The following is a 16,571-nucleotide window of genomic DNA, read 5'->3' as shown; positions in this document are numbered from 1 at the left end:
GATTTCTGGCTTTCTTGAAAACACAAAATAACTGATTCCCTGTCTTGATATTTAAGAATTTGGAGTGAACGGGAAAATCAGCATCCTAAGATACAGGTTCAATCTTTCAATTAGGTTTGGAGTGTATATAATACAGCTATCTAAACAACATGGAAATTGGGATAAGAAATAAAAATGTTAACCCGTTCAACACAAATATTCTTTTAGCTACAAGAACAATTTATTACCAGCTGCTTCTCTATTCTGACCCCGTTGGGTGAAACTGCTCAGGTGAGTCAAAATGTTTCCTCAGAAACATTTTTTAATCTGTGATACTTTTTAATCTGTCAAGTTCAATTAAGTTCTGAAAATTTTAGAAAGTACAGCTAGTATAAAAGTAGCCGCATTCATAATGTACAGAAAGTAGAGTTTCTTGTTTTGTAATCACTTAACAAAAGGCGCCCCTTCTTGGGGGTCGAGGGGACCGTGCAGGTGGGTGACAGTCTCTTTGCTGGCAAGGTTGCTGTTTCCTTGGATCACGGCAATATCTCCTTAGCCAATCATAGATAGAGAATTATATGATAAGCCAAACAGTGATTCGTTCACTCATTCACTCATTCCACTAATCTTTACTGTGTGCCCTCTGTATGCCAGGCACTGTTCTAGGCCCGGGGAAACAGCAGAGAAGACAAAGTGCCTGCCTTCATGGAGTTTACATTGGGCAAGCAAAACAGACCATCGACATACAGGCATATAACCGTACGCTCTAACGGCCAGTGGCACTGTTATGAAGAAATTAAAACTGAGGAAGGGGTCAGAGCTGGTAAGAGGTGATGTTTTAAAGTGGGTGCATAAGTAGGGCTCTCTGAGGAAGTGACATTTAATCGGAGACCTGAAGGAAGGAAGAGTCATTACATATCGGGAAGGGTGGCCCATGCAGGGGACAGAGCAGATACAAACGCTCGGAGACAGGGATATGCTCAAGATCCGAAGCGTGGAAACTTTTTCTGTCCTTTTTTAATCAAACCAGGAGCAACACATTCTAAGTCCATTTCAAATGACATCAAACATTTCTTAGCTTGGGAGTTGCTCAGTGATTCATTACAGTTATCAGAGGAGCTCAATATGGATTTGTCAATCTGGAAAGATTTTAAATATTTATTTTCTACTAATTTATACCTTCCAGCAGCTGATATGTATGTGTGGAGGAGGGTAGGAAATTGGGAGAAACCCAGACCAATAAGAGGGAACAAAATTTTCTGGGTGGAGTTTCTAGGAAAACTCTTTAAAAAGGGACAGATTCACCTGGCATGTGCCTTTTGCCCTTTGGCCTTCCCCACTTCCTGTCCTGAATGTAGATATGATGCTAGAGGCTGAGCATTTATCTTGCAATCAACCACCTGGCAACGTGCAGGAGGACAAAAGCCACATGCAAACGGTAGCTGAACCGAAGACTAGGAGCCCAGGATCCTGACGGCCCCATGGGCTGCCCTCACCCACCAGAACCATCAATCCACAAACTTCCTGTGTGCCAGCAAATGAACCAAAAGACCCCCTGGTGCGCTAAGCCAGTCTACCTGGGGTCATGGTACTCTCAGTCAAGTGAGATACTAATTGGTACACTCTGACTCAGGGATGTATTCTTTCAGATCTGAAGTTGGGCTTGGTTAATAGAACGTGCAGGAGGATTACCAAAAAAATGCAGTCCCCAGAATCAAAACTCATTTGTTGCACCTGACCAGGAAGGAAGAAGTGTTGGAAGAGACTCTAGTTCTTGCTATGCCATTTCCATAATGTCCAGGGACCAGCATTGTGTTGGGGGTAGGGGGCCCTGGGGCTGGCAACATTGACAGGGGCTCTAGACTTCAGTGTTACCATTGAGATGAGTGTGACTCAGGCCCAACTCTGGTACTGTTCTTCAGGTACCTAAGTGTAGCTCAGGGGCTTTTCATGATTCACGTGAATGTACATTTGTAGATACATATAGCACTTTTGTTAGGTTTAATTCTTAAGGCTGCCTATGCACAACTTTCCACAGATGAAAGGGTTAGGAATTAAAGCCTGTTCTCACAAATGTGTGAGATGAAAGACTTTCCGTAAATGCCAGCATAGCACTTTGAGAAAATTCTGGATAATATTCTAGAAAATTCTTGGAAATTCTAGATAATATATAATCAACACTCACTAAGTTGTATCCTTTTTTAAAAAAATTTCTCCTTCTGCTCAATCATTATCTGCTCAGAGAAGTCAAACTAATTGAAATCTGAGCTAAATTAGGAAGTTTATTTGCTAAGGAAAAAAAAAAGAAAACTAATCATGATGAAATCCAAAGTACATCACAGATATCTTAGGTTTTGGATTATACACACATTGAAATAAGTATGAGGCATGTAAAACAGTTGAAGGTGCCATGCAAATGTAGGTTTGCTTTTATTGTTGGTGTAGCAAATTCAAGGTCGAGAATATTTTTTAAAGCATTCAAATACCTTAGCAATAGAAGGAGTATTTGGTAAAACAGGATTCTTTGTCTAAGCTCTCTTCTTTCAATAAAAGCACTGGTGTGCATTCTAAATGTTTTCATAGAACCTATAGGATATGTTACTTACATATTACAATTTAGAATTTAAAAAGGAGTTAAATAAATGCTCTGTATGTCCTGATGTTTTAATGGTTGTGTGATAATGCAAATTTATACCCAGGTTGAGATCAGTTACAATAAGTTAGAGTTAGCTGAATTTCAAAGGCATTGTACTACTCTGAATTCTTTTTTTAACTTTTATTTATTTTAAGTGTTTCTCCAGGACCCATCATCTCCAAGTCAAGTAGTTGTTTCAATCTAGTTGTGCAGGGCACAGCTCACAGTGGCCCATGTGGGGACTGAACCGGCGACCTTGTTGTAAAGAGCACCACGCTCTAACCAACTGAGCAACCGGCCGCCCTACTCTGGATTCTTAGTTGTGAGTGACAGAAAACCCAATTCAAACAATCGTAGTAGAGAAAAGGGAATTTCTTAGTTCACTTAACTGAAAGATTCAGGGGTGTTTGGCCAAGTTGGACTCGAGCTCAAACAATGTCTTCTGGAACCTAACCTCTCTTTCTTCGTTTCGTTATGCTTTCTTCCATTTTCACTTAATTTTCAGCTGAACCAACCTGATACCCTAATTGTTGGAAATCCATTTCTAAGTCTCCCAAGAGTCAAAAAAATAAATAAGTAAAACCAACTTTTAGCTTCATTAATTTTCTTTTGTTTTTCTATTCTTTGTTTATTTCTGCTAATCTTTGTTATTCCTTCCTTTTGCTAACTTTGGGTTTATTTTGTTCTTCTTTTTCTAGTTCCTTGAAGTATAAAGTTAAGTTGTTGTCTTTTGTTATTGTTTTTTAATATAAGCACTTACTGCTACACATTTCCCTGTTAGTATTGATTTGCTGCATCTCATCAGTTTTGGTGTGTTGTGTTTTCATTTTCATCTAAAGATAGGTATTTCCTAATTTCCCTTGTGATCTCATTTTTGACCCATTGGTTGTTCAGAAATATTAATTTCCATATATTTGTGAATTTTCCAGTTTCCTTTTGCTATTGATTTCTAGTTTAATTTCATTGTGGTCAGAGAAGATATGGTATGACTTCAATCTTAAATTTGTTAAGATTTGTGTCCCAACATGTGATCTATGCTGGAGAATATTCCCTATGCACTTGAGAAGAGGTATATTCTGCTTCTATTGGGGGCAGTGTTGTGCATCTGTCTGTTAGGTTCCATTAATGGATAATGTTGTTCAAGACATCGTTTCCTTATTGATCTGTCTGGATAGTCTATCCATTACTGAATATAAGGTATTGAAATCTTCTACTATTGTTACTGTTTCTTTCTCCCTTCAATTCTATCAAAATTCAGTTTGCTTCATATATTTGGGTGCTCTAATATTAGGTGCACATACATATTTATTATTATATATTTCAGCTGGAATTATATAATTCCAGTGAATTAACCCTTTTATTCTCATATAACATCCTTTGTCTTTTGTGACAATTTTTGTATTAAAGTCCATTTTGTCTGATATAAATATAGCCATCCCGATCTCTTTTGGTTACCATTTATGTGGATTTTTTTACCTATCCTTTCACTTTCAGCCTATGTGTGTGCTTAAAGCTAAGGTGAGTCTCTTATAGATAGCATAAAATTGGATCTTGTGTTTTACCTATTCAGTCATTCTATTTTTTGATTGGGAGCTTAATCCACTTACATTTAAAGTAATTACTGATAGGTCAAGACTTACTATTGCCACTTTATTGTTTCTGTGTGTGTGGATGTTAGTTATTTGTTCCTCTTTTGCCCTATGATGACTTTTTTAATTTATTTAATTTTACTTATTTATTTTTTACTGGGCAATATTGGGGAACAGTGTGTTTCTCTAGGGCCCATCAGCTCCACATCATTGTCATTCAATCTAGTCGTGGAGGGTGCAGCTCAGCTCCAAGTCCAGTCACTGTTTTCAGTATTTAGTTGCAGGATGCGCAACCCACCATCCCATGTGGGAATTGAACCGGCAACATTGTTGTTCAGAGCTCACACTCTAACCAACTGAGCCATCCGGCCACCCCTATGATGACTTCTTTTGTCTTTTTTTTTTGGAGTGACATGCTTTGATTCTTTTTGCCTTTTCTTTTGTGTATCTTCTGTAGATATTTCATGTTACTATGTGGATTATATAAAACATCTTATCATTATAATAATCTATTTTAAACTGATAAGAACTTAATTTCAATCGCATACAAAAACTCTACTCTTTTACATCTCCCTCCAAATTTAATTATCAATGTCACAAATTATATCCTTTTATATTTTGTTCCATTAACATAGTTTTATAAAGCTATTTTTATGCTTTTATCTTTTAAATTCTACACCAGAATTAAAAGTGATTTATACATCACCATCACAGTATTACAGAATTCTGTGTGTGTGTGTGTGTGTGTATGTATATATCTGTGTGTGTGTGTGTGTATATATATATATATATATATATATACACATACATGTGTGTATGTGTATATATATATATATATGTATATATATAAAATTTTAATTTGGCAGTACTCAAAGTCTTGGTACTTCAGAAATCTCAGGGTTTGTTTTTGTTCTTTCTTATGTTATTTTTGTTTTTTAAAATTATAATCTTTTCCTTTAAGACTGAGTCATTTTCAAGGTGTTTTCAATCTCTTGATAAATTTTTTCCAGAACTTCAGTTCACTCAAACCTAATCTCTGAATTTAGCAGAGTTAAATCCCAATCTTCATGTCTTAAAAAGACCTAATGACTAAGGGTCTCAAATAAGTTTTCTCCTCAGCCCATTTCTCTCTTTGATTGCCCAGCCGGAACCATCTTGAAATGTAACATCTTCCAAGATCCATTTATTGTAGGCACTTGCTCAGACCATGGCTGGTGGGGTCCTCACAGTGGCATGTCCTATTTCAGAGAGCAGAGGTCCTGTGACCCTGGATATTTTCTGCAGACGATCTCTATGACATCACTTCCTAGAAAGATCCCAGGCTGGACAGTTCTCTCATCTGTTGCACCTTGCAGAACTCAAATGGAAAATCCAACTTTCTCAAAGCCAAAAGCAATTATATTATACAGATAATGAGGGATTTAAACAGTTTGAGTTATTTTTCAGTTTACCACAAAGTAAAGACCTCAAAGTTATAAGTAACAAACATAAAGGCTCAATGCTGAAAATATACGGAAGTGGTTTTCTAAGAGGAGTTGCCATGTTCACCTAAAGTAGCATTGTAGTGGTATGAATATAATAGGTGGCGGGGCCTGCCAATAGTACTATCCATTTCCTGGCTGCCATCCAAGCTACAGATGAAGTTTTAGGGACTTTTACTGCAAATTAAATTCTCTCCAATAGTCTCTGAATTTATCACATGGTTTATTGGTGAAATTATTGAGTAGTGTTTGCTAATAATTATCTAGACTTCTGAATTTGGAATGCAGCATGTTTACAACATTCTGTTATGATTTCAGAGTTCACTAGACAAGATAATTGCATGCCCTGCATTGCAGAATTGCCTTACCTGGGTAAATGCAAATGCAATAAATAAATAAATACAGGACTGGAATGGAAACTAAACACAGCAATCAATATAGGATTAGGATCCAGGCCATACTAGTTGGAGCTTGCTTTTCTGACTCGGATCATCTGCTTACTACAGTTTTCTCTCTTCTCTTTATCCAGCCCTGATTTCTCCCACATTAGAAAAAGGACATTAGGTACTCTTCTTATTGCCACAAAAGGATGTGAGCTTTTTATTCTTTGACCTCATCACACTTTGTACCTCTCATAGAAGTCCCTTTATCTGTGCTGTGTTCTGGTTATCTCTGCACATCTTATCCTTGCCCTTCCTGGTTATGCTGGAAGATATAAATTTAATAACAAAACTTCCCATGTTTTGCAGAGTGTCTCAGGGTTGATCACCACACATGCTGCCTGGTGCAATGATGTTTGACTCTTAAATATGGGGATCCTGAATGCAGTTCCATCATTATCTTCTTTCCTAAAAATCTGCATAAACTTTAGTGTATCTCCTTGAAACAATTCTTTATAAACTTCAAGGAGTTGGTGATGTCTTTCTACAATGGAAGTATTTGTCTTGTTCACAGTGTAAAGAAGCCATATGCCAGGACAGAGTCTGTTCTTAAGAAAAGGAAACCCTTGGGGCGGCTGGTTAGCTCAGTTGGTTAGTGCACGGTGCTCTTAACAAGGTTGCCGGTTTGATCTCCACATGGGCCACTGTGAGCTGCGCCCTCCACAGCTAGATTGAAATAACTACTTGACTTGGAGCTGATGGGTCCTGGAAAAACACACTTAAGAAAAAAAAAAAAAGAAAGAAAAGGAAACCCCTTTAAACAGAAGCATATCGTTTTGGGTGTTGTTAATGAAATACAGAGAGAATAAGCAATGCCAAGTTTGGTCCTGTGGCAGATGAACATTGGGCCTTAGACATATTCTCTTATTTGGAAATGTATAATATCTTCTAGGATTAGCAACAATGGGACATAAATATTAAGAGCTGGCATTTGAATCATGTTCTTATTTGATAAAGCAGATTTTATCAGATCCACTTGATAAAAGAGAAAACTGCAGTCCCTGAGGTCACCCCAGCTACTCTCAGATAGAGCTCTATTTCAGACTTAGATCTCTGATTCCAGCTTCTTTGCTGTGCCCACTACTCACCCTCTTTCTGGAGGAGAATCTGGACTTCATAGAAATCAGGAAGGTCCCCAGAGCTGGAAGTCATGCTCTGCTTGCTGTCTTTCATTCCAGCCTGAATATATTCTTCCAGAAAGATACTTGTCTCTTCTGGCCCCTGCCTCCCAAACCTTTCACCGCCAGTAGGTACAGACACGTACATGTACACACACACACACACACACACACACACACACACACACAGCACCTAGAGAACAAAGAACAGGGTGTGGAGTCACTGTACTCCACCTTCACATTCCCACAGAGCCAGCCAGGATTCTGTGCTGTGGGGGTGGGAGCAGGAATCTCCCTGCCATCGAGCAGGGATAGGCAAATGCCACATGGTCACTTCAGCCATTCCCACAATGCTGGGGATGGATAGTCTCCAGGGCTTGTTGGCCACTGCTTCTCCCTCCCTCTGGAAAAGCTCATCATTTCAGGTGTTCTGCAGGCCTGCCAATTAGTATTTACTAGCGGAAGTGGTGACTAACATTTATTTATTGAGTATCTGCTCTGTTCAACACACAATATTAAGAATCATAATTATGATTTCCTGGGTACTCACTTTGGTGTGAACTGACTCTAATAAATATCACAATAACTCTAGGTGTTGTGGTTATTTCACAGATGAGAAAAGACGGATGGCTTAAGGATCTTATTCAGGTTTCCACAAGAAGGTAAGTGACAACTCTGGGTGGTGAACACGCAATGTGAGATATAGATAATGTATTACAGAATTGTACACCTGAACTCTATGTAACTTTACTAACAATTTCCCCAATAAACTTTAATTTGAAAAAAAAAAAAAGAAGGTAAGTGACAAATCCAGGTCTGTTTCACTCTGAAACCACCCAACCATAGGCAAGGAGCTGGCACCTGGTGAAGGATATTGGTGCCCAGCTCTCACACTAGGTGTAAGGGGTTGAATTGTGTTCCCAAAAAGACACGTTGAAGTCCTGACCCCCAGGACCTCAGAATATAACCTTATTTGGAAATGGGGTCATTGCAGATGTAATTACTTAAGGTAAGATGAGGTCAGATTGAAGCAAGGTGAACTCTTAACCCAATATGACTGGTGTTCTTATAAGAAGGAAAGAGACAGAGAGACGTGATGACGAAGCAGAGACTGGAATGATGGGATCACAAACCCAGGAACACCTAGGGCTACCAGAAGCTGGAAGCCACAAGGGAAGATGTTACCCTACAGGTTTCTGAGGGAGCAGGGCTCTGCTGACACTTTAGTTTCAGCCTTCTGGCATCCAGAAGTGCAAGACAATACACTTCTGTTGTTTGAAGCCACCAGGTTCATGATACTTTGCTACTGCACCTCTGGGAAACTAATATACCAGGCAGAATGTAGAGTGTTTTAATAGAAGCATATGGTATCATAGGAGTTCGTATGTTATGTAGGAAAAACAGACTGGGAAGACCTGGAAAGGGGAAAAGTTAAGTTTGCTGCCTTTGTACTCAGTCCTTCCTAGTAGCTTGCCGGGAGTGAAGCGGTGGGGGTGGGGGCGGAGGGCTGAGAGCACAGCTGTCAGCTCAGGCCCAGAGGCAGGAGATGGGCCTGTGAGAGGGAGAAGGCCTGCGCGGGGGAGACCATGGGGTGATGTTGGCAGTTGGTAGCCAGTGGGGGAGCGGTTGTCAGGCTCTGCCTGCCCCCGGCACCTCCTCCTCAATGAGTCCCTCTCATAGATGCCCAAGTTCTCTCTTCTGGGCCTAGGACCCACCTTTCCCCAGGGCAGGCATTCCTCTGCAGGACACAAGACCAAGCTAGTCACACTCCACCCCCTTTTCTGCCTGTTTTTATAGGGTCACAGCTCTGCTGTCCATCTCCGTTCTGTTGCTGGGTCTAGTGGCCAGGTTCTGGGGCAGGGCCCTCCATTCATTTCCGGGGCCCCTCACAGGGATTCGAGTTCTTCCTCTGACCTGGAGTCTGGGCCCCGGCCCTCCCCTTAGTCCGGTCAGCTCCTGCCTGGATCTGCGCCCTCCCACCATGATCGCCCCCCGCCGAGCCTTCTGCACTCCAGCTTCCCTGGCTGAACCCTCTGTCCCGTCGGCCCGGCTCCTCTGGCCCCGTGGATGGCCTGGTTCCAGGTCCCAGGTCTTCCTGGCTGCTCCAGCAGGCCCTGCCCTGATTTCGAGCCCGAAGGTTTGAGAGCAGGAGCGAGACATGATCCAAGCCAAAGCTCTGGTTGATGCGTGAATGCCGAACTGAAAAACAGACCACGCGGAAGCTGTGCCTGGCAGGAACAGAGTGCTGAATGAGTATCTTTTGGTCAAATGAGTAGAGGAAGGGGCAACAATGGGACGTTTATTGTGATTGTCCAGGACAGAGGGACTGAGCACTGCGGCCTTGCCCCACTTTAGATAGACGGCAGCAGGACGGGGGAGTGAGGTGGGGCCTGGGGGCCACGAGCTCTGTGGTGGCAAGGAGACAGTGAGGGCTTTGCCATTCAGCAGCCTGGCTTTGGTCCTGGCTCTGCTGCCTTCCGGTCGTGTGCCTTGGGCAAGTGACTTCACCTCTGAGCCTCAGCGTCCTCCCCCATGGCTTGGAGATATTAACATCCGTCTCCCAGAGTCACTGGGCAGGGTGAATGTGGAGCAGGTGATTTTCAGTTTGGAGTGATCTGCATCTAGGAAATGGGTCAGCGAGTGGTAGTACCCTCAACCCAGAATCCAGTTCCTTGGAGGAGGAATCCAAAGAAGAAAGCATCAGCCAGGTTCTCCAGGGTCTGGGACACCTGGAGAAGGGGGTTGCCTGGCAGGCATGTAGGCTCAGGAAATAAAACAAGGCTCCAACAACTGGGACCAGTCCATTGCCTTGCCTTGGGTTGGCACTTATTAAATTGAGAAAGATAGATGAGAAAACGGAGACCAATTACATCGAAGACCAGATCTGAGGTGCAAGGTGCAAATAAGAAGTAAGAGCCCAGGGGTGGCTGGTTAGCTCAGTTGGTTAGAGCACGGGCCTCTTAAAACAAGGTTGCTGGTTCGATCCCCACATGGGCCACTGTGAGCTGTGTCCTCCACAACTAGATTGAAACAACTGCTTGACTTGGAGCTGATGGGTCCTGGAAAAACACACTTAAAATAAATAAAAGTTTAAAAAGAAGAAAAAAAAAATGAAGTAAGAGCCCAAAAGCCAGCTGGACTATCCAGATGCATGTCCCGATGCCAGACCCCAAGCTATTGGGTCCACACCGGCCCTTGGGGCTGCCAGACGGCTAGTGTGGACCAAGTGGCTATCGCTGGGGGATAAAAGGGCTGTAGAGGTTAGAAACCAGGCTGGGAAAATATCAGCGGGAGTCAGACTGGAAATAAAGAGATGGATAGGAGAGGAATTGTCAGGGACTAGAGCAAAGGATGTGGGTGGGAAGGAGGAAAAGAGCTGAGAATGACTCAGACGTTTATAACTAGTATGAGTGCCAAGCGGGCACTGAGTACCTTCAGGGTAATCTGACCTGTGGCCTGCCTGGCAGGGGACTTGGAGGAAACAAGGATTCCTGGACCACTCCCGAGTGACCGGGTATGACAAGGCTAGGCTGTCCTCCCATTTATCGCCACGAAGAGCAAGTGCAGCATGGTCCTGGCCGCGTGTGTGCCCAGGTCCCTTAGCAGCAAAGGGGCCCCTCTCGGATGACACGGCATGCTGCATTCACTTTTTCCAAGGTTTATGCTAAAAATGTTCACTGCTATCATAACTAAACAGAAATGATATACCACTCTGAATTCTATACCAAAAAGTTTGTATTTGTAAAGGACCCTTCACATTTAATGATCAAACAATGACCGTGATAGTAAGAGACAAAAGTTAAGATAAAATATCCCAATGGAGGAGCTCAGCCTATTCTGGACGGATCCCAGCAGAGACCTTCGAGAGTCATTGTCTATCATGGGATTTCATGAGAATCCATGTTGAAAAAAGAGGAATAATGAGGAGAAAATGTGCCCTATCGGATATTCAGACACTCTTACAACAAAGCCACAATGCAGTAAGATGCAAGAAGGCACAGACCAAGGATGCAGAACACAGAACTGGCAGGCGACCCAGGTCTACACGGGAACTTCATACACGATAAAGGTGACACCACCCATCAGTGGGAAACGATAGACCATGAAGTGAATAAGCTGGAACTGCCTCTCTGTAGAGGAAAAGAAAACGGCCCCCCTACTTCAGTCCACGTAAGGGTGGACTACTTTCCAGGGGTATTAAAGACCCACGTGTGGCAGGTAAAACTAAAAAGTTAATGGAAGAAAATGAGGAGAATGTTTTTCTGAAATACGGAAAAGAAACTACATCTAAAGTTGAGTGTTAAGAGCACAGAACTATAATGCAAGAAAAACTGATGAATCTGATTATAGAAAGATCGAATTCAATGCCATGGACAAAATTAATTAGGCTGACGGAGAACATATTTGCTGTGTAAACTGACAGGGGATTAATAGCTAGGAAAGTCTTGCAAACAACAAGAAAACCCCAATAAAAATAGGCCAAATAAAGGAACAATTTCCAAATAAGGAAATCTGAAAGGTCAGCGAGCGTAGTAGAGACACTCAAACATGTTAGTGATCAGAGGAATGCAGATTAAAATGAGGTATCTTGTTGTAGTTATTGTCATGGGACCAAGTAAATGTGGTGGGATGTGGCGATGCGGGACCCCATACCTGCATGGGGGAGTGCAGGTGTGGGAGCCCCTCTGCTCCTCCTTAGTCAATTTATACGGATTCAAACTTGTCGACTAGGGCGACCACACATCTCGGTTTGCCTGGGACGGTCTTGGTTTACACCTCCAGTCCTGGAGTAATTATTAACAGTGTCCCCTTTCATTCTCTGAATTGTCCTTGCTTGGATGATAAGTTATATGGCAAGCGTCCTAGAACCCAATTCTACTCGTGATTATATGTCCCAGTGAAATTCTCAGGTCCACAGGGTCCTATATGCAATATGCGTGACATCTATCACAGTAACTTGAATGTCCAACATGGGAGGGAGGACAGGTAACGTGGAGGATACATACATGAAGAACTACCATGTAGGTGCGAGAGGCAGGGATTAGATGGACACCTAGCAACATGATGGATAATAAAGGCAGTGCTGGGCGGGGGTGGGGCTGGAGCATTAGAAGGAGATACACCACCTTATATCATTTACATAAATTAGAAGTATGTGTACACAAAACAATATACATTTTCAAGAAAATACATACACACAAAAAGATACTCTTTAAACACAGGGTGATGAGGAAATGGAAAACGGGAATAAAAAGGCAGAATTACAACATAAAGAGCTGGATTCATTTTTAACAGGGAGACTCTTCTACGAAAGCTCTCTGAGGATGAATGTTCAGTGAGTCAGCCCTTGCTACATATTGGTTGTTACTGTTTGCTAAGAACTCTTAGTGCTGTGGGAGTTGCAGAGGACAACCCTGTGTCAGACACTGAGGTAGACACCAGGGAAGAAGGACAAGTGTCTACAAGGAGCCATAACCAAGTTCCTGCCTTAAAGACTTTTACTAATGAAAAATTCTCTTTGATGTAACCAACCAATGTTTTGAGAGCTGGTACAGTTTTTAGAGAGCCGTTTGTTGTTTAGGGGAAGCTTGATTCCTGAGCAGTATTTTGAAAGAGGAGAAAGATATAATTGCTGAAGACGTTTCTTCCTGATGGAGAAAATGAGAGGGGCCAGGAGGGAACGTAGAGGTTTCAGGGGCATGGGAGAGACGGGCGTGAAGAGGTGTGCTTGGGTGGGACCAGATTCTGTCTCAGATATTGCAGGGATCAAAAATGTATAGATAAGAAGACTGACCGATGGAGAGTGCCTTGAAGTCTTTCATAAGAGGAAGTTCTCATTTGTTTCAGGAGGTATTTGGGGCATGTGAGCAGGACATTTATGGCACTGAAATGACACTCAGGGAAGGTCTTGTCAACTTGCCTGGAACAGGCTGGGGGAGAGAGATGAGAATCAGTTTGAAGGAGCCTAATAAATAATGCTCGTCCGGGCCAGTTCTGGGACAAGTGAGGAGAAACCCTGAGAGCTGTACTGCAGAGAAAGCAGCATGCGGCCTTTACCAGTGGGCAAGTGGACATCCTAAAATGGAACCGCAGGCTTACACGACGTGCCACCAGGTCAGAGGCAGCCCTACACTTCATGGGTCTCCCACATGGGCCAGGCCCTAAGGCGTGTGTGGTTTGCAGGGGAAGAACAGTTTAGGAGCCAGTCTTTGCAGGCAGGCTGGCTCCCAAGAGAAAGAGGGTTGTGCAGAAAACTGGAAGCTTCTTTCTTGCTGAGTGAGTGTGAGGAAGAAAGGGCAGACAAGGGGCTGGGCAGACAGCTTCGGCTGGTGCCAGGGCAGTCAGCAAGGGGCGGGCCTGCTGGGGAGGGCGGGCCGTGATCCATTGTCAGGGTGTAGCGCCCACGACAAACGAGGGGAACTCTTCCTTGAACATCTCTTAAGCGCAAGACCTGGAGTTACCAAGAGTGACAATTCCCGAAACAGAAAACATGACCCCAAGAACCGACTTCATGTGCAGAATGGAAAAGTGTGTGGCAAAGCGTGGGGCCAGCCTGTTTTCCACCACATCCAGACACAAGGACAGCAGTCCCTGCCAGCAATGTCGCCTGCAGTGCAAGAGCATGCCTGCTCTGACAGCACTTTGGAGCCGAGAGGGGTCTTCCACGGCAGCAGCGTGACGCCATGTGTCTGGCAGATAATAAAGCGGGTTTACAGAGCACAAGGCAGTGGGTGTACACACAGCCTGCAGACATGTTTTGTCTGGCTAGCAGAGTGTTTTGAAACATGTTTTAAATCATTGCCAACATTTAAGAATTGGGCAAGTTCATGTTAAAATCAGGATTTCAAGCTTTTCTTGAGAGTTATATGCATGGCAGGACAGGGCCCACATTCCAGCATGGCAACAGCCACCAGCAGAAGCTGAAAGGGCTGGATCCTCCTGCTCCCCTCCCTCCTAGAACCCAACTGCCTGCTGCCACCAGCGTGGTCTGTGATGTGCTGACATTCCCAGTTACAGGCTGACTGGGACCACCTGCAGGTCTCCAGTCATCTTCGGACCCCACCACTCGGGAGTCTATGCATTCCTGAACCAAGCTGTTGGCGGTCACTTGAGGATCCAGTCCAAGGAGGTGGCTTGGAATTGCAGATTGGCCAAGGGACGAAGCCGATTTGATAGAAATTCATGGGAAATCTGGTAAACCCCAAATAGCCACAGACCAAGCTTCAATTTAGTATAAACTTCAGGGGTTTCATCTGTCTTGCTCTGGCTATAGCTCACTGCCTGACAAGAGGTAGAAGCTCAATAAATATTTGTCAAATGAAGTATGTGGTCCATGTTTTAGCCTAAAGCATTGCTTAAGATGTTATCGAGATGAGTTCATTCTGGAATGAGTCGTTTCACTATTCGGTAAGATCCAAGCGGCTAAGATTAACATTCATCACCTGCTACAGAAATTTGTTTGCCCTGTTCACAAACGGCTTTAGAAAAATTGTTTTAATTGCCAATTCTCCAGTTTGCTTGTCACATTTCTAGGACCCAGATGACTAATGCTCAGTGAGATGTTGTCACTACAGAGAACACGCAGAGCTATGTGTTTGTTCAGTCCAATAAATATTTTTTTTAAATATCACAAAGGATTTTTTATTTGTCGCCATTAAAAGTCTGAATTTTAAACAGATTCTTGGACTAGGGGCTCAGACCCATCAGCTCATTCAACTTGAGTCCCTGTCCATCCCCAGGAGCTTTCCCAGAACGGCTGCCTCACCATGAGGCTCCAGGAGCTTTCCCAGTACAAACACGGACTTCTTCAGCATTTTGACTTTTCTAACAAAGACATCATGGAACAGATAAGTAGACCGGCAAGCCTTTGCTATGTCTTTTCCACTGCTACCTGGAATCAGTGTATTGATCACTTCTTCTAATAAACGTTTACTGAGCTCCTATCATGCAAAGGTTCTGTTCTAGGTACCGGATACTCCAACACAGAAGATTCTGGCCTTGCCTTCAAGGAGCTCAGACTGAATAGATGGCAATTGAAATGGATGCTGAAATCACCTGTGCCACACTGGGCATCTCCCACGTTCACTGCTTTGTTCAGATAGCTTTTGACAATCCCCCCCGCAAAAAAGGAAGAAAAATAAAGGAAGAAAAAGATGATGATTTTTAAATGTTTATTGTTTATATTCTGCAACCAAACAGCTAATTAATATACCTAATTTATTTGGGAGATGATTTGTTTCACTTAAGTGGATTTTTTTTTTCATATAAAACATTAAACTGTCCACAGAGGAGACGGCAACTTTAGGAGGAAGCCTCCTGCTCAGAGGGCTAGGAGGGCTATCGTGCTTTCTTTCTTTTTTTTCCTTATTAAAAAGAAATCTAAAGACAGTGTGATAAAATATTACCCTTCGTTAAACCTGGATAGTGGGTACATAATTGTCTATTGAATTATTTTCTGAGTACTTAAGACATTTTTTAATTTTTTAAAAATTACAAAATAACGTGCTCTCTGATAGTATAGAGCAGACATAACGCATTTTCTGAGCAAACTGCCCTGTGAACACTTATCAGTGCCCTGGGCTCTCCTTCGTGTCCGGGGCTCCTGAGGAATGCAGACCTGTCTGTCACTGGGCTACGTGACCCCAGTCAGCTTGGCTTCGAACTTTGGTCTGTTCTGTGTAATTTTTCTGTTCTTTGCTGTCAAGCATCATTTCTTACTGCTGTCAAGGTGTCTGCTTGTACCTTGCACCCTCCCTCCTAATCTGCTGTGCCTGAAAAGGACTAATCAGACTTGTGAGAACCCCACCTAAAATTGGAATTAATAAACTTTAAGCAAAACCTAGAAGGATTCTAAATAGATGAGTTCTGTTTTTTATCATATTTTTTTCCATTATCTCCGGTTTCTGATGGTGTTTTGGACAGCTGGGATGTAGGGAAGAAGTAAAGAGTTTCCACGGTTAGCAATCCGGCAGACAGCAGTAAGGTATTGGAAAGAAAACTAACCTGAGTACACTGGCTTGGTATTCCCTAGCAGTGTTCGTTTATTCGTTTATTCGACCAGTACTAATTGAACATCTACTAGGTGCCAGGCACTGTTTTAGCTGCTGAGGGCAAAGCAGTGAACAAGACAGACAGGAGCTTCAATGCCTGTGGCGGAGACAGAAAATAAAGATGCAAAAAGCAAGACTATTGGAGACAGTGCTAAGGGAATCTCCACACAGTAAATCGGGTGAAGTGGCAGGGGGTGATCTGGAAGGTGGCACTTCCCATTGGGAAGTCAGAAATGCTCTCAGAAGTGGTGGTATTTTTGCAAAGACCTGAAAGACAAG

General features: G+C 42.9%; 1 long non-coding RNA gene across 1 annotated transcript; it reads left to right on the top strand.

The window, feature by feature from the left end:
* The first annotated feature begins 202 nt into the window (after positions 1-202).
* Positions 203-15,035, top strand: LOC117015734 (uncharacterized). Its single transcript, XR_004421792.1, has 4 exons — positions 203-270; positions 634-802; positions 7,855-7,904; positions 14,982-15,035. It is a non-coding gene; the product is annotated as an uncharacterized LOC117015734 (long non-coding RNA).
* The last annotated feature ends 1,536 nt before the right edge of the window (positions 15,036-16,571 follow it).

The sequence above is a fragment of the Rhinolophus ferrumequinum genome, chromosome 3 (assembly GCF_004115265.2).
Source record: "Rhinolophus ferrumequinum isolate MPI-CBG mRhiFer1 chromosome 3, mRhiFer1_v1.p, whole genome shotgun sequence".
Classification (NCBI taxonomy): domain Eukaryota; kingdom Metazoa; phylum Chordata; class Mammalia; order Chiroptera; family Rhinolophidae; genus Rhinolophus; species Rhinolophus ferrumequinum.
This window is presented reverse-complemented; position numbering and strand designations above follow the sequence as displayed.